Below are 17813 nucleotides of genomic sequence, written 5' to 3'. Positions count from 1 at the left end.
ACAGGTGCTTCAGGATCACACGCACATTTAATGAAATAATAGAAACATAGAATGGCTTGGCTTGGAAGGGACCTCAAGGATCACGAATCTCCAACCCCCCTGCCACAGACAAGGCCACCAGCCTCCACATTTAATACCAGACCAGGCTGCCCAGGGCCCCATCCAACCTGGCCTTGAACACCTCCATGGGCTGGCATCCACAACCTCTCTGGGCAGCCTGTTCCAGCACCTCACCACTCTCTCTGTAAAGAATTTCCCCCTGACATCCAACCTAAATCTTCCCTCCTTCAAGTTAAAATAATTTCCCCTTGTCCTGCAGTTATCTACCCTTTCAAAGAGTTGACTCCCTTCCTGTTTATAGGCTCCCTTTAGGTACTGGAAGGTTGCCATGAGGTCACCCTGCAGCCTTCTTTTCTCCAGGCTCAAATGACTCACAAAAAAAATGCTGTTCTACACATTAAGGCTTTCATCCAATTGGCCAAATGGATCCTGGTGATATCAAAAGCAAAGCAGTGGGGTTTGGGTCCTAGTCCCTTAGACACTTCCTTGGATACAAAATGCTCTTATATCTCATAGGCATTGCTTGAAGATGTTACACTTCATGGATATCTCTGACTGAATGTGCCATTGGGAAAATGGAGTTGCAGCTCCTTCCTTTTACTACAGTGGGACCTTCAGGCTTGGCTCCCACTTGGTTTCTCTGTAGCAGAGCTCAGATCCTGGCTCGCCCTTTAGGAGCAGCTGTAATCTTTGCCTTCCTCCTGATATGTCAAATAAATTATAAAATAAAGTATTTATAGTCCCTCATGATTTTATGCTCTGTAAAATATTCTGATGAATGCAAATCCCTCTCCCAAACCCTTATCAGATTTCTATTCCTGTTCCAGCACAAATCAAGACTAAATATAAGAGAAGAACTAATAATTCAAGGAATTTCCATCATGACTCTTCCCAGCTAGATGTTACATTTTAGGATGAAAATAGCAACATGTGCATCGATTGTAATAACATAAGATAGTCTTCACTGAGCATCAGGAAATTCTTCAAGAACACATTCGCAAGAAGTTTGCCAAACTTCACTTTCGGGGGAAATGTCAGTGATTTCAGGACTTGTGTACAAATTTTAGGCTGCATCCATGAGCAGTGCATTTGTTCCCTCCTTGGGAGGAAGCTGACAGTGCAAGTTGGCTGCAACGCATGCTCATTGTTGTTAGAGATAAATTCTAGTTCAGCCGACTGAACCCAACTTGCAGTCTTCTGCCTGTCACTCCAACTTGCCAGGAGGTGAGTTCCAGCCAACATATCCATCCCCTGCTGTCTGAGACACAAGAGAACAGTGCTTCTATTGACTGCACTCCACAGACCCATCTTGGTGACCTGTGAAGTTTTCACCTGGCTGATGGTTAAGTCAGAAAAACAGCAAGAGAACAAAGCGAAGTCTGCTTTCCTCCTCTGTTGCTTGCTTGCGTGGCAACATGATAACACCACTATCAGAATCAGCAGCCCTTTTCCGTTCTCATAACAAATCAGTCGTTGCCATCACATAGAAAAAGAGCCTGAACCTGCTTTTGGTTGCTTTTGAGTATTGGGTTAGGGGGATTTCCACATCTGTTTCCTGTGCTTGCGGCTGTAGAGCAGGAAGAGCATTGCTCCACACAGCAGCTGCTAACCCTTGGGGGAGCCAGCCTGTGAGCGTGCCTGGAAGTCCTTCACACTTCATCTCCTGTAGCTTTGAAAACACAGACTGCCATTGAACCCACCCAGTATGTGGAGTCAGGGCAGGAGCCTGAATGGGGAGAGGGTTTGATTTGGTTATAGTTAAGAAAAAAAGGGGGGCAAAAAGGAACAAAGCAGTCAGTGAAGGGAAGGAAATAATGAATCTTGGCCTGAGCAGGAATATTTCGATTACCAAGCATGCCAGCATGAGAACTCATCTCCTCCCAGGGCATGCCTTGGCTGTATCTTCATGCTCTAATATGGACAACTGCTGTGAAGATTTCCCTAATTGTTCTCCTTTGTTTGCTTCATGAATCTCTCCAGGATGTCCTCTCTGCAGGAGGAGACATATTTTGAGTCACTCCTGCTACTGACCTGGGTGGAATGACTGAAACACCTTCCTTGTCACATCGCTGGCTTCTCGCAGCCCTCTCCCCTCTAGTCCATGAGGCTGCAAGAAGTCAACCTTCACTTGCTTAGGAGAGCCACCACTTCCAGTGCTACCAGTCAGCACCATCCTCTGAGGTTCTCTCCAATCTCAGCAGCCAATAAACTCTCCCCTTGATCCATTTTCTTTGTCAGTACTTCCTCACTGTGTGTGACTGTCAAGTCTTGCACATTTATTTGCTGTAACAAGGCTGTTTCTCTCTTTCTTAGGCTTCAAAGGACATAAAAACATGTAGCTCTTCCTCACTCATTCCCTCCTCACAAAGAAAGCTTATGAGCAAGGAAGGATAAACACCTGTCATTCAAAACCTCTTTCCCCAGTAACCTCTGGCCATCTGGCCCCTGTCTCTTATTCCAAAGCCAGGTAAGTTGTCTGCCTGATTTCCTTCAGCTCGTTTTCACACTTTCCAAAACTTGAAACTCGCTCACTGCCGAGCGCTTGAGACTGATTAAAAATAGCTTGTGTTGGGCAAAACAACCAGTGAGTTTTCCACTGCCTGCCCCATACAAGGATCTCATGTAGCAGCTTGTTGAATGCTAATCATAGAATCACAGAATGGCTTGGGTTGGAAGAGACCTTAAAGTCCATCCAGTTCCAACCCCTCCTGTGGTCGGTTTCCCCCACCAGCTCAGGCTGCCCAGGGCCCCATCCAACCAGACCTTAAGTACCTCCAGGGATGGGGTACCCACGGCTTCTCTGGGCAGCACTGCCAGTGCCTCACTGCCCTGATTTGAGGAAAGATGAGATGTTACTGCAGAGGTCATCTCTTCAGCTTGGATGTCCCAGTAAGACTGATGAGGGCCTCCTGAAGGCTGGCTGCCCTCATCATGAAGTGGTAGGAAACAAAAGAAGAAAGAATGCGTAATTTTAGAAGACTTCTGCTTCATATAGCAGAAAATAAATAGAGGACATTGAGTGTTGTCCACAAAGCAGCCAATGGCAGCCCAAAAAGCTGGCAGTGCATACAGAGAGACCTTTAAAGTCTTCCTGACTGCATTGTGTCTGCAAATTCAAGAGCTGTAGCACAACAAAAGCATGGCAATGTACTTTAGATAGCATCATGCCTCTCTTCAACATGAGCTTCCTAAGTAAAAACCAGTGCAATGCGGTGTTGCTTATCAAACACTGATGTAGTGTGCTTTCACCTTTATCCTCACCTTCACCTTTTAATCCTTAACAAAACGTGCTCTGAATGTGCAGCAAAGACGAGTGTTAATGAATCCCCAGCGTGCACAGAACTGCAGGGCTCAGTGTGGTGTTCAGTACAGCTCTGGGATTACATACAATTAGAGCGTCTAGACCGCATTCAGCAGGGATATGGATGGGGTGAGGATTACAGCTGAGAAATCAGACAGATGAGAGTGTGGGGGGCTGGTTTGTGTGGGAGAGGAAGCCAAGTGGAAATGCAAGAATGCACCAGACAAATTATCACTGGGCCTGACTGTACACCTCCAGCTTCCTTGAATCGTAGAATCATGGAATCGTCTGAGTTGGAAAGGATCTCTAAAGGTCGTCTAGTCACAACTCCCTTCCACAAACATGGACATGTACAGCTAGATCAGGCTGCTCAGAACTCAGGTTCAGGTAGGCTGAGCTTCACCACCCGTCTGCTCTCTGTATGTGGCCTTCTGCTTTGCAAACATCAAGCTTTGATATCTCTTGGACACGAAAGCGCAGAACCTTTCACGTGGTCCCATCAGGTCCACCTGGTCCATATAGAGTCCTGAGTAGATTAAACCCTAATTCCAGGTCCCCAGACTCTTTTAATCCTCAGACAATGCTGCCAACCATGGCTCTTCCCTTATAGAATCATAGTAACATAAAGGTTGATCACCTAGTTCAACGATCAACCTGTCACCACCATACTCACTAAACTGTGTCCCTCAGTGCCATATCTACCTTCCCTTCTACTCATCCAGGACATTACTGCCATATGTAAGAATATTCCTAAAGAAATCAATGCACAGTCACAATCTATTTGACAAGCCAAGAGTAATTCTCACATCTGAACCAGAAAAAATGTCCTATTTTCTTTCTCCTGCTCCCCATGCAGGCAGCTGGGCCAAAACCAATCCCTTCATGCTGAATCTGAAGGAACACACAGAGAAGATGACTTGTCTCTCCTCAGCCTCAGGCTCATGGCACAAAGATTGGTTTTCCTATGCTGGAGCACAGCAGCACTGAGCATTATTCTCAATGATATCTGAAAAGTTGTGGCGATCAGGTGAAGTCCCTGGTGACTGGAAAAAAGGCAACATCACACTCATTTTTAAGAAGGTTAAAAAGGATACTGGCCTGCCAGTCTCACCTCTGTGCTGAAAAAGATCATGGAACAGATCCTCCTGGGAGCTATGCTAAGGCACATGAAAGACTGGGAAGTGATACGGGAGAACCAGCATGGCTTCACCAAGAGCAAATCCTGTCTGACCAAACTAGTGCCCTTCTATGATGATGTAAGTGCATCAGTGGACAAGGGAAGAGCCATTGATGTTCAGCCTGGAGAAGAGAAGTCTGTGAGGTGACCTGAGAGTGGACTTTCAGTATCTAAAGGGGAACTACAGGAAAGAAGGGGACAGGGTAACAGGGTCTGTGGTGACAGAACAAGGGGAAATGGCTTCAAGCTCAAAGAGGGCAGATTTAGGTTGGATAAAAAGAAAAAGTCTTTTACAGTGAGGATGGTGAGGCACTGGAACAGGTTGCCCAGAGATATGGTTGTGTACCTGGAGACTTTTGAGGTGAGGTTGGATCAGGCCCTGGGCAACCTGATCTAGCTGTGGTGTCCTTGTTCACTGCAGGACTAGATGGCTTTCAGAGGTCCCTTTCAACTGTAAAGATTCTATGATTCTATATCCTATTCTTATTTGTGTCTTGAGCTTTGGCACCCCAACAGTACCCAGGATGATATGACCTCTCCTTGTCTTCTGCCTTCCTATTCCATACTTGAGGGAAGTATGCATAGACCTGCTTTGTGGTTGCTGTACGTGGGCTCTGTGTGTATACAATGGCCAAAGACTGCCTTTGGGAGCTCACTCCTATTGCTCCCTCGTGTCAGGCTGCATAGATGTGTCCTAGTGTGTGTTTCAGAGCCAGATGGTCCTCCCACTTGTTGCTTCCCACCAGCCTGTGCATCCAGATCAGAGGGGCCCCAGCAGGAAGGACGTTATGCTGAAGCACAGAAGCTCTTTTAAACACATCTCCAAAGTCTAACGCGGAGAATACCCATGCTAGACTTTGCCTCCAAAGCATATTTAGCCAATTTGATCCAGAAACCCGACCATATTTTAGAGAGTATATCCTTTACACTTCTCCAGGCAGGCCTGTGATTGGCAAGCTTCACACAGTTCCAAATGTGAGCAGGAAGAGTCTCTCTCCAGCAGATAGTTAAAAAAACCCACATTTTCCACTGCATGAATACTCAAGTTCACCTACTTCTTTACCTACTCGTCCAGCAGTGCTGTTTGGTGGCATGCAGGCACGCCACAGCATCACTCCTGTTCTCTCCCTCTCCCCTCACTAAAATAGGACAGAAGGGTGAGGGGAAAAAAACGAATATTTGTGAGGGCAGCAGACCTGTACACAGAGCTCCTGCCCACTCAGACCCTTCTGTAACCTCTCAGGGATTTTGCCATCCCCCATGGCCCCAGAAGGAGCGGTGCTCTGTGACACCACACTTTATGGAGAGTGGGTGCAGAAAATACTCTGCTGATCTTTTTGGCACCGAGAAGACATTTTCTACTCTGAACAGACCCACAGAGACTCAGGGTTTTATTCTTGCTTGCATGACAAGCAGTAGGTGCGGTAGGTGTGAGGTGTTTGGGAGTGTTCCACTATGCCAGAGCTGGAAAAATAAATCTCCAGCCTTTCCATGAAGTTTTCACCACCTGTCCCATTCCTTCCCTGCAGGAAACCCAGCCTCTTTCCCTCCTGTAGATAGTGGCTGGAGCTTTGCTTGTGGATGCTCTTTCACAAGTAACACCAGCGCCGAGAAGTAAGCACAGTGCCACTAAACTGGGAAAAGCAATAATTGAAGTTTGGAAGGTCATGATGATCTTTTCTCCTTTTTCTCCTCTTGGGCAAGAGCAGCTACCAAATTCTTGGACTTATTGTCTCCTCATTGTCTTTTGCTTTCCAGCAGCACCCTGGAATCCCCATGGGTTGAGGCTTTGCCATGGTGGTGGCAGCAGCATCACCTTTGGAAGTTTGTTCAACACAAAGACATGGCAAAGCTACAGAGCCGAGGGAAAACTCCTCTCAGCAGGAGCAGATCTGGATCCTTAAATCATAAAATCATAAAGATTGGAAAAGACCACTAAGGTCATCCAGTCCAACCATCAGCTCATCCCACCATGCCCACTAACCATGGCCCTCAGTGCCATATCTGCCCTTTTATCTGTACTAGTGTTTTTACCCAATGCTATATACATCAAGCTTCACACATCCCCTTTAGATCATATTCACATCTGTTCTGCTTCATACACTCTAGGTTAAGTGACTGAAATTTTAAGACTAGAGAGGCAGAGACAGATCCGGTGGACAACACACAAACCTGACTTCATCAGGAGAAGTTTAGAGAAGATTACTTGTAGAGCCTGTGGTATGCAAATGGAAAAAAAGGAACATGAGAATCACTGAACCTGATCTAATCTAAAGTCCTGTTAGCTCAGTATCCAATCTCCAAGGCCAAATAAGTGACTTCAGAAGCTGATAAGCACATATCTTCAGCCATGAGGTTTCTATTTCTCTTCCAGAAGTACTGATAACTTAAAAATCTTTAAATTGGGTCTTTTTCCAGCCCTTCTTCCCTAAAGTTTTTCAAGCCTTGTATCTCCTGGTAAAAAAAATAGGCACTCAAGACCAAATAATTTAAGATGTGTGAACATAGTTTGTAAGTCAATATCTCAATATATTGTACTTCATGGTCTTAAGTTAAAAGAAAAGATTTTGTTAGAGGAATAGGTAAAATGCTGATAATGGATCTTGGTAGAGCAAATTCCATGGGGAATTGTAATGGTGCATTTGCTGGGATGTGGCCATTACTGTGTGCATCCTCAAGCAGTCACAAAGATTATGCCTTAGGTCCCATCCTACAGATCAAAAGTAGCATAAATGTCTCTCCTTCATGCACAAGCAGATTCACAGAAGGAAAGTCCACCTGAACCTTGCACACAAACTTTCTTCTACTAAGAATGGTGACAGACCTGCTCCTGGAGAGCATGAATCTGTGGAGCACAAAAGACTGGAGGAAGGTTCCTTGAGTTCTACCCAGGAGGTCTGCCAAAGGTTCAGTACCACCTAAAGGCCATGTCAACAAGATTGCTCCTCTGGAATTTGCCAAGGAAAATTACTGTTATGATTAAAGGAAAGGTTTTGAACGATTAGAAGTTTTGCTGACTTGGTTTCATGTGTTTTAACTGAGTGCCAGATTCTCCAGCAAGACTTTTTTGATGTCTAGGGTGGTCCAAAAGGAATTTCAAGAGAAGTGATTTACACTTTGTATATGAGAGCAGGAGGTGAGGAAAGCCTCACTGAGCACAATGAAAGAGCTCGGGATTTCTATGGAATAAAATAATAACTGGGCTGAACTGCCAGACCCCTTAATGACCACATTCTCTTTCCAGAGATGGTAAAATGATGGACCAGCAGTTTTTAAATGAGCCTTACATTTCCAGGAATCTCTTTGCTTTTTTTTTTTAAATAAAGGAAACATGGGATTAGAAACAATAGTGTTAAGATACCGAGATAAAGGTTATCCTTAAGTATATTTAGCCTGATTGGAAATAGCAAATATCACAAACCCCTCAAGATTTCCAGCTCCATTTGCCCATTTTAGGAAATACAAATAAATCCCCCAGTATTTACTTGCTTATCTGCCACATCAAAGGAAAAGTGCTCACACAACAATGTCCAGTGTAGTTCACTCTTGTGCTGGCTGATGGCTTCACATCCTACGCCTTCTCCCTGCCACCCATGGAGGAAAAGAGAAGAAATCCCACAAAGGAGGTGTTCCTGGCTCCTCAAAAGCTTTGGAGTTGTGAAATGGTCCAGAAGCACCAGGGAACCCATTCCTCTATAGATTCACTTTCCAATAGATGGCCAATTAGAAACACTCACAGTTTTAGGACGGCCAGGACAGGGCACAGCTCACGTGCAAATAATGTGAAAGAATCTGCTTTCTGAGCACTGACATGTTATATGGCATCTGTATTTTGGATCAAATCCATGTGCCATGGTGACTTGTTTCAAGATGGACAGTATATATTTGCATACATTGTAGAAAAGAAGGTCTTTCTAGGTGCTTCTTATCTCAATACACACAAATGGAGCAGAGTTTAGAAGTGTATTTGTGATACTGATGATATTTTGAGCCATTTGTTACTGGGGAATAAACTATGTTGAGGCAGTTCCTTTTAATAAGACATCTCCACAATCTGTGCCCTTTCTGCCCCTTTATTTCCAGCACTTCCCTTGATTTTCAGCTTCCAATTTGTTATGTGGCATTGCAGAGAGACTGTCCTAAGGTGTGGGTGCTGCACTGCTCAAAACATCCACTTTCACACACCACATAGAATTATAGAACTGTTTGAGTCAGAAGGAAATCTTAGAGATCATTTAGTCCAACTCCCCTGCAATGAATAGGGACATCTACAGTTAGATCAAGGCTCTCAGAGCCCTGTCCAACCTGACCCTGAATGTTTCCAGGGATGGGACCTCCACCACCTCTTTGGGCAACCTGTGCCAGAGCCTCACTGTTTGATGGAAGCAGTAAAACATTGGAGACCCAAATCCATCTCTGGTCTAACTCTGTTTGGCACTACTGAGTTCTTTCAGCAATATCCTTTTTAGACACTGCTTCATTTGTCATTTGTTAACCTGATGCTAAAGCAGCTTTTTCGCTGCTGAGGAAATAAACATCTTGGCCAGTTTGAGCTTTTCCTGTGTAAGTTGCTACCTCAGGAAGAGAAGTCTGAGATAGCAAAATGTTTCATTCCTCAGTAGCTGAATAAGGAAGTTGGGGTTTAATGGAGAAATTCTGCAAAGCTGTGAGCTAAGGACAGACAGACATACTGAACTGCAGCTGCCAGCAGAAGAGCAGTGCGTATAAACATGGAGTCACCGAATCATAGAATGGCTTGGGTTGGAAGGGACCTCAAAGGTTAACATGGTTAAGAATACACATGGCCTGATCCTGCATTTAAGGAAGACAGTAAAAGAAATCATTCTGAAATGCTTAATAATATGCATGGTGCAGTCATGTGCTTTCTTGCCACCAGCAGCAGACACGGCCTGGTGCCCAGGCCTTATTGGGCAGTTCACCACCCAATGCTGGTATTTCTGTCTTGTCAATCATTAAATGTAATGATAAAGTTAATTTAAGCATCCTTGTTCTCCAAACCAGATGCAGAGGAGTGATATATCCCGTTGATGTCCATCACATTTTAAACCACTCCAGCTATATGCACACTGAGCTACCTGCAAACATTCCGAGTCTGGCACCAAAACATGATTTCTGCTTTGCTTGGGTGGCAGCCAGCTCACTTGTGGTACAGCACATAACCACACTGTGGCAGAAAGAAGAGAGCAACCATCCTGTGGATTTTCTTTAGCAAGAAGCCAGAACACTGTTTTCCCTTCATTTCCACTGGTTTCCTACTGCAGCTTTGCTTTCAGGCTCTGCGGAGGTGGGATGGGTGGTTTGAGGCTGCTCTGTGGAGTTTATCCTTCCCCAGCACTGTGGTATTGATGGCTGGTGCCAAGAGAAATGCCCAACGATGGGCTTGGTAAAGAGGGTGCAGTAGCAAAACGATACAGAGAAGAGAAACTTGCTGTTTGCACAACACAGCCTTATCTTAGAGCTGTTAGTATGGATCTCTGTGCCACTCATCTTTAAGCAGAGATCTGCCAACTGGAGGGCAGTGGGACAGCCAGCCCCAACACTGCAAGTGATCAGAGGGCAAAAGGTAATGGATTGAAGTTACACCAAGCGAGGTTCAAGTTGGGTGTTAGGAAAAATTTCTTCTCAGAAAGAGTGGTGAGGCATTGGTACAGGCTGCCCAGGGAGGGGGGTGGAGTCATCGTCCCTGGAGGTGTGCAAGAAACAGCAGACGAGGCACTGAGGGACGTGGTTAGAGAGCATGGTGGGGAATGGCTGGTGGTTGTACTGGATGACGTCAGTGATTGCTTTCATGTGTTGTTTTATTATTATACTTTTTACTGTCAAAGGTATTAAGGCAAAGAAGGCATCTTTGCAAGCAAAACTTAGCGAAACTCATACTCTTATTTTTAAAGCATATTCTCACGTCAGACCGTGTATTTGCCTGAACTGTACATGTGAAGCCCTAAGTGCACCACTCCTGTGCTGTGAAGCTCTCAGCACGTTACAGATGGACATAACATGAGAGGTGGTTGAGTCACCACCACTGGAGGTGTTCAAGAAACGTATAGGTGTGGTACTAAGGAAGATGGCTTAGTTGGCAGTATTGGCAGTAGGTCAATGGTTGGACTGGATGATCTCAGAGACCTTTTCCAGCCTTGGTGATTCTACTGTTCCATGATTCTAAAGTTGGAAAGACCAACAAAATCATCTAGACCAAACATGAGAGAGTTCCTGAGGCATCAGGCTTTCCTACAAATTCATCTTTGTATCTTGCTGCTCATTAACTGGGTTTAGCGTAGATGTTTATGACAAATAACCCTTCTGTTGTGTATTTTGTTTTAAGACTAGTTTCTTCACAGACATTCATTTCATTTGGCGTCGTCCTGTTTTTAGCCAGGAAAATACAGATTTCATTTTACAAAATTGACATGCATTCCTGTCTGCAACATTAAAAAAATTGCATATGTTTTCTGATCTTTTCAGATTTGAGATGGAAAATATTTGCTGCTCTTTTTCCCAGAAAATCAACTAAATATTGCTTACATTCTCTCTTCAGTAGAATCGAGATAAATCGAGATAAATCGAGGCAAATCTCCAGCTCAGTATTGATCTCCATCTACTCAGAGCATCTCTGCTCATTAGTGTTTCTGTTGGATTGCAAATGCAAGAGCCAGGAGCTTTGCTTTCATTTGTCTGCCACAAAAAATAAAAGCTACCTCACAGCTGATTCTAACTGACGAAGGGTGAAAAATACATCGGTGAAACATTTTATTTCACTGCTGCTGCCTTACAATGCTGCCTCCAGGACATGGCACAGACGTGGCACACAAAGCCCTTCTTGTCCAAGCAGGGCAGATTCAGCTCTGACATGAGCAAGGAAGACAGAAATACCTTTTTTCTTCCACTCGTTTTCCATCAGCACAATGCCAACCTTTGCAGCTCCATCCTGCTGTGCTGCACTACCCCTGGGTCCAACCCCACAGGCAGAGCTCCTCTGCCATCAGTGTGTGCTCAGCACTTGTAAAGGTTGTCCATGATTCTATGTGTCTGTGGAAGAAACGTGGATGTTCTCATGTGCATTTATCCAGGATCACGTTTTTGTAGGATCTCACCCCTCTTGCTGTGGGCAGATGGATCCATGTCCCAGGGGAGGGCTTTTAATTGAAATTCATTCCACCCAACAAGCTGTTCCATCCAGTATAACTAACAGAACCCAAACTGTTTTAACAAATTGCCCCAGATTTAAATGCTCTCTGGCCTATATTATTCACAGGGCCAAATTAATCAGTCTTCTGCTTTCTGAGTTTACAAAGCAGATGCAGCAGCGAGACTCAGTGAGTGATGCTGATGTTTATGATGGAGGATCTCTTATCAGGGCTGAGGTCTTCTCTTCTTAGGGAATACTTTTTGACGGGTCCTCACAGTGAATCTCTGAGAGCAGGAGGTCTGCAAGACTGCCAGAAACAAGTCTGCACAGCCATGAGTAGGATAAGGAGCAGTTTCCACCAAAACAAGCTCAGAATGGCAGGGAACAGACATCACTGATACCTTTTTAACAGATGCTTTGGGAGCTGTCAATGATTTTCACAGCCAGCTCTGCCAAACAGGAATGAGCAACCTGCAGCCTGACTGTGACTCACGTCCCAAAATTCACAGACAGATTTCACAGCCCAACATTTCTTGTTAGGGAAAAGAGTGACATTTTTAAAGGTGAAAATGGACAAATTCCTCTTCATTCTCCCTATAAGAACATGCCTCTGTGGTATATGGACTGCAGGAGAGAACAAATACTGAGCACACCATAGTTCATTATCTTTTGCAAGGGATGAGGTCAAAGACTTTTTAAATTGCATTAGCTGCAAATGTCTGTCCTGTCATCATACAGGCACAGGCACACTGTGTTGAAAAAATCACAGGATCACAAGCAGGCTGTAATGGACATATAACAAATCCCAAAGCTGTTATCTCAGATGTATTTGTGTTTTGTTTGCTGCTATCTGAATGTCATCACATTATCATCCTGGATCAGGTCAACTTATAAAAAGACAGGTTTAAATTGGCCCCACCAACAAGAAGCAAGCTCCATACACCATGTGTACCTGATGAAGGCTCATTCTCCAAGACTGGCAAATCCAGCTCCTTCTGTGACTCCTCCTCCTCCTCTTCTTCCTTTTATGTTGCATTTCCAAAGAAAAAGCAAAGAAAACAGAGAAAGCACACGTGATTAAAATGTTTGTCAAAAAGAGACAAAAGATTTTGCATGTGAATGTTGAACATTTTAATAACAAATAAAAACATGAACTACATCAAAAGCATCTTTCATCTAATAGTTTTGTAATTCATGCCTAGCATGAAAGCAAACTCCCCAACAGCTCCGTGCCAGACTTCACTTCCCCATGATGCCACTAATGTGTATGGAGGGTCTGAAGCTCAGAAATTGTGTGAAGCCTCATAAAGCCCACCCAGAATCTGAGTGGTAGTTGGCTGGAGATGAAAATCCAAGACATAATTTTGACAGAAAAACCCCACATTGCTCGTCTCGTGTTCCAGCTGAAGACATAGAGCTACTCTATCCGTTTCAGAATGGAATCAAAATTTTGCTAGAATTATTCAACTCTTCCTTATTAAAATACTAACTCCAGTCATCTGAAAATCCCATTGATGCCAAATGCAGAAAAAAGAAAAAGGCACAATTGTTTTTTCTTCTGATTTTGTCCCTTGCGAAGTGAATGTCCTCAACATTCAGAAGACAAGATCTGGTCACAGATCAACATCTGCCTTGTCATCTCAAGTTTAGTTAAGAGAAGGAATCCAGTATTTCCCATAACTGCGCCACTGTTAACGATGCGGTAACCTGATGGCCTCTGCTCTGTCTGCCATTACACATATGGCCACATTCAATGTGGTAGAAATAGGTTTCTTATACTGCTTGGAAAATGACTGGGAATGGAGGATAACCGTAGGCCTGTGGAGATGCAGCCCTCTTCCCCCAGCATCCTTCTTCCTTGTCTGAGGCCAGCTGGCCCAAGAGGGATACTTTCTCTTCTGTCTTAAGCTTACACTGAGCTTGCCCTGTAGGCTTCAGTGAGGCTCCTCCAGGTGGTGACCTGTCCCATCTGAAAGAGTCACTTCAGACAGGTGAGTCTGGACACAGCTCAGGATGAACAGCAAAGACTGTCATGGGCCAGACACAAAGCTGTCAGATGACCTGAGTGACAGAAGGGGGGCTCTGCTCTCTACCAGGATACAAATCAGCGCTGGGCAATGAGCAGATGACACATGGATGGAGCTTCATAGCTCTCTAGGACTGCAGCCAGATACAGCGAAGGCTCGTCTGCAATGACCTTAGTGAAATGTAATTGAAAACTAGCAGAAGTCAAGATCCTTCTCTCAGCCCTTTCAAATCTGTTTGATTAATGCCCTGCCAGAAGTGCCCATATGATTTTAAAGGGGAAAAAGACGAGCACATTCAAGTGACACGAGCAAGCAATGGCAGCAGGTTTTGTGGCGCTAACCTGAAGATGAATTACATTCTGGGGAACTCAGAGCAGCTTTGGCCACAGAGCCTGCAACTCTGCTTTGCTGCAAATCACTTGTATTTAAAATAAGATGTGAACTTTTTGCTTTATTGTTCCTCATAGCAGACAAAGAATCATTAAGATTGGAAAAGACCTCTAGGATCATAGAATCATAGAATTATCTTCTCTTTCTGAGAAGAAATTGTTCCTAATATCCAACCTAAACCTACCCTGGCACTTGAGGCCATTCCTTCTTCTCCTATCTGTTACCTGGGAGAGCAGGCTGACTCTTACCTTGCTACAACCTCCTACTGAACAGCTATAGAGAGCAATAAGGTCTCTGAGCCTCCTATTCTCCAGACCGAACAATTCCAGTTCCCTCAGTCACTCCCCATCAGGTCTGTGCTCCAGACCCCTCACAGTTTCACTGCCCTTCTCTTGACATTCTCCAGGATCTCGGTGCCTTTCTCATAGTGAGGGGCTCAAAACTGAACACGGTACTGAAGGTGTGGATGGCCCAGTGCTCAGCTTGCTGGTCAGGTTCACCCCCTCCTCCCCACACATTTCCTGCACAACATCAGGCCAAACCACTTCACCTCTCCAGATCTAGGTTTTCCACCCACAGGCAAATAACTGCAGCCTTCCTGCAGGCTGTAAACCACAGATACATCACTAGATAGGCCTCAATCTTATGGGATATTTGGCGATGAGCTGGTTGTGGAAATGAATGTGAATGATCCAGCCTTGAGGACTCTGCCCCAGGAATGACACGAAGCAGGAGCTGCTGGAGCATAAAGCAAGCAGGAGATCACATTCAGCTTTCAGAGTAGTATTTCCAGATTAAATATAAGAGGGAAGCTCAGAGAGGTCAGAGGGGCTGAGCTTCACTTTCAGAATGATTCCTTTGACGTCCAAAGAGGCTTATTAAAAATGCAGTGTGGATTGCAAATCTGTCACACACCCAAGCCACCAAGTGGAGTAGGAGGATGGATGAGGTGGTTATGGAGAACCTGTTGACAACAACAACCTCTCAAGTGACAAGCTGGAGAACAGTTTGCTGTTATTCAGCATTGTTTTGACAGAAATTACACAAAGGAGCTGCATGGGGGGCAAGGGATGAACATTCACATCCGCTTGGAGGTTTGTTTATAATCTCACAGTGGGGAAGTATGGCTTTGAATGAGAATTAAGCCAGTTTAGCAAGGCTGTGTAAGAAGGGGAAAGACATCAGAGAGGAAATCATGGGGGTAAAGAGGAGGAAATGGAAAAGAAATGACTGTGGAAGAGTAGGTGATGCAACTGGGATACACTGGGTGAAGGCTCAGCCTGGTCTGCTCTGGGGAAAACTTTTGTCGTGTATCTCCCTGGCTTTACAGCTGCATCAGTGCATCAGCACTGGATTTCACCTGCTGTAACATTTCTTGTCTGTAGAGACATTAATAGGGTAAAGCTGATGGTGCAAAGGCAAGCAGGAAGCTGCAAGCAAAGATCTTGCACCTAACGTATACTCCCCTGCTCATCTTTCATCCCCAGAGCAGCTGTCTGATAGCTGCTTTGCCACCTCAGTAACAGCACCATTCACTTGTTGCAATTTGAACTTAACCCACAGAAAGATCCTTAATGGAAAATTTCAGTGTTTGATTAAAAAAAAACCCACAACACAACAGTATTTATGACACTCTGAAGTGGTAGGTCTGGAAATGTTGCCAAGATGCCTTTTGGAGATTTGTTTGGATTTGAGTTTATAAATTATTAGATTATGATATTAATGCTCTATTCTCAGTAAATTATACTCTGCCTCCAAAACGATTTCACTTGCAAGAAGTGCTTGTGAAAGTTTCAGGCTGAGAAGAGTCTCTGGGAGACAGTCTAGCTATGCTGGAAGATGCAGGTCATGACACAATGGTGCCTGAAATAAAGGCACTATATTCCAAGAATTTTCACTGTAGAATATTAAAAAAGAATTTTGGAAGACAGGCATTTCTTGTAAAATGATAGAATCACAGAATCCTTTGAGTAGGAAGGAACCTTTAAGGGCCATCTAGTCCAGCCCACCCGCAATGAGTTCAAGGAACTAAGTACAGGGACTACTGCTGAATTGTGCCACCAGACATGCAAACTGCTCTGCATGGGGAAAAAGTAAAAAGGAGGGCACAAGATGTGATATTTTTTATCAGAAGCTGATGTAATGTCAAGGCATCTGAAAAATGCAGCTTAGCACTAAATAGAGCCAGGATCTTCTGGCCATGTTTAATCAGACTTCAACTGAAGGAATGTTTCATTTTCCTGAGGAAAATGAAGAACATTTCCCCAGTGTGGAAATCCAGGGACAAGTGTCCTGTTCAAACTGATCAGAGAATGGAGTAGGACAAACAGTGTAGGCATTACTCCCTGCTAGGAGTTAATAAGGATGGAATGGCTTTGTTAATGACATGCTAAGGGAATGAAATAATGTCTTGAATGAAAGCATGGTGATAGGCAAGAGTGATATGTATGGGTGCACAGGGCAAGGAATGCTTCATATGTATTTCAACACTTCAAAGATAAAAAGAGAATGTTTTCTTATAGGCTCTGTGGGACAGATAAGAGGATTTATAATAACTACATTTCCGGCCCATAAGCCCTAGAAATGCATGAATTTGGTTCATGTGCCAACTATGACATAAGAGACAAGCTACATGATCAGCTTATTCCATTGTGTAGTTTGGGTTGTAACAATTGCAGCTGATCTTTCGTGTTTCCCTTTGGCCCAGTGGGCAGATATACCACCCTGCGTCCTCCACCAGCATAGCACGGCTGAGATGGGACCCCCCTTCTGGTGATGGGATGTACATCTCTGACATCAGAAATTGGCCATTTATCTCTCCCTGCTCCACTCCTGACCTCTTAGTAAATCACATCTGGTTTCTCAACAGCTCAGCTGGTTTAAATCCAGCTCAGATCAGTGGCACCTTTCTCATAGAAGAATTATTTGAGGATCTATCCAAAAGGCACTCATCATCTTCATCCCTTTCTTAAGGGCTGCAGTACAGCTGCAGCTCATTGGAAATTTGGGCAGAGATTTGAAGCAAGGAGAGAGCCCTGGGGACTGCCTGGGCCCACAGAGAGCCAGGGCCCAGAAGTGCCCTGCCTGGGAAACATCTTCAGCTGCCTCAGTTAAATCCAAGCTGGCAGTCAAGGAAGACCTTCCAGTGACATGGACAGGGACATCCTTTGCTGTCAGCAGTTCATCTGAGATTTGAAGCTCAGGCATGAGCTTGAGGACTTACCTGTGTATTAGCATGGGTATATTATATTGTATTGGTATCTATGCAGAGATGTAAGAGGATATGGGATAAATAGTTCGTCCCTCAGTTTTCTCGTTTCAGATTTTCTACAGACATACAATAGAACCTGTGAACATAGCAGGAAAGCTGCAAGGCCACACCGAAATATTTCCACAAACATGCTCTAATTTTGCAGAAGAAAAGCAAAATCTTGCCTCAGCACCACTGGGTGCTCAGCAGCCCAACATTTCTCTGTTCACTCTGGTGTGGGATCAGATATTTCAGTGCCAGGGTCTGCCAGCTACAGCCTCTGGTTTCAGAGACTCTTCCAGCGGCTCCAGCTCCACTGCTGTGCAGCAGATGAGTGCATTTCCCATCACACACTTCCCATTTTACAGTGGTGATGCACCAAGAGATGTGGCAGCTGACATACATGCCTGCATGTATCCATATTGGGATAATGCCTCCACAAAACCCAACAAAGAGGAGGA

General features: G+C 44.5%; 1 protein-coding gene and 1 long non-coding RNA gene across 2 annotated transcripts in view; one reads left to right on the top strand and one right to left on the bottom strand.

Annotated features, from left to right (window-relative positions):
• Window positions 1-12660, bottom strand: part of FAM107B (family with sequence similarity 107 member B) — a 94054-nt gene extending 81394 nt beyond the window's left edge. The window contains exon 1 of the mRNA XM_052681054.1: window positions 12638-12660. The gene's annotated coding sequence lies outside the window, so the exon portion shown is untranslated. The remainder of the gene's footprint in view (window positions 1-12637) is intronic.
• LOC128079653 (uncharacterized) lies at window positions 1229-12123 on the top strand. Its single transcript, XR_008206271.1, has 3 exons — window positions 1229-1402; window positions 2374-2527; window positions 6297-12123. It is a non-coding gene; the product is annotated as an uncharacterized LOC128079653 (long non-coding RNA).
• Window positions 12661-17813: the final 5153 nt, after the last annotated feature.

Source organism: Tympanuchus pallidicinctus, unplaced genomic scaffold (assembly GCF_026119805.1).
Source record: "Tympanuchus pallidicinctus isolate F22 unplaced genomic scaffold, pur_lepc_1.0 scaffold19, whole genome shotgun sequence".
NCBI classification, from domain to species: domain Eukaryota; kingdom Metazoa; phylum Chordata; class Aves; order Galliformes; family Phasianidae; genus Tympanuchus; species Tympanuchus pallidicinctus.
Note: the sequence above shows the minus strand (reverse complement) of the source record. Positions and strands in the feature narration are given on the sequence as shown.